Source organism: Fulmarus glacialis, unplaced genomic scaffold (assembly GCF_000690835.1).
Source record: "Fulmarus glacialis isolate BGI_N327 unplaced genomic scaffold, ASM69083v1 scaffold35534, whole genome shotgun sequence".
NCBI lineage: Eukaryota > Metazoa > Chordata > Aves > Procellariiformes > Procellariidae > Fulmarus > Fulmarus glacialis.
In genome coordinates this window covers 3774-4057 of record NW_009207977.1, presented here as the reverse complement: position 1 = coordinate 4057, position 284 = coordinate 3774, and positions in this window count along the sequence as shown.

The window sequence follows — 284 nt, the reverse complement described above, 5'->3', positions numbered from 1 at the left end:
ACCGACGGGGAGACCCCCAACACAAGGACCACCCCAAGGACAGGGCGTAGGGCTCCCACGTCCCGAGGGTCACCCTGCAGCCCACGCCCCAGGGATTGACCCAGAGCAGGGGATTTAGGGGCTCCTCTCCCCCCTGAAGTCAAGACCCTGCAGGGGAACACTGAGATTGATAGGTAGCAGAAGGGATTTGGCTTTATTCAGTGACGTCCACCCCCCCAGGGAGGCCGCGGCCACATTACCAGTGCCCCAAGGCTGTGAACTGGGGGGGCTGGGGGGCAGGGCAC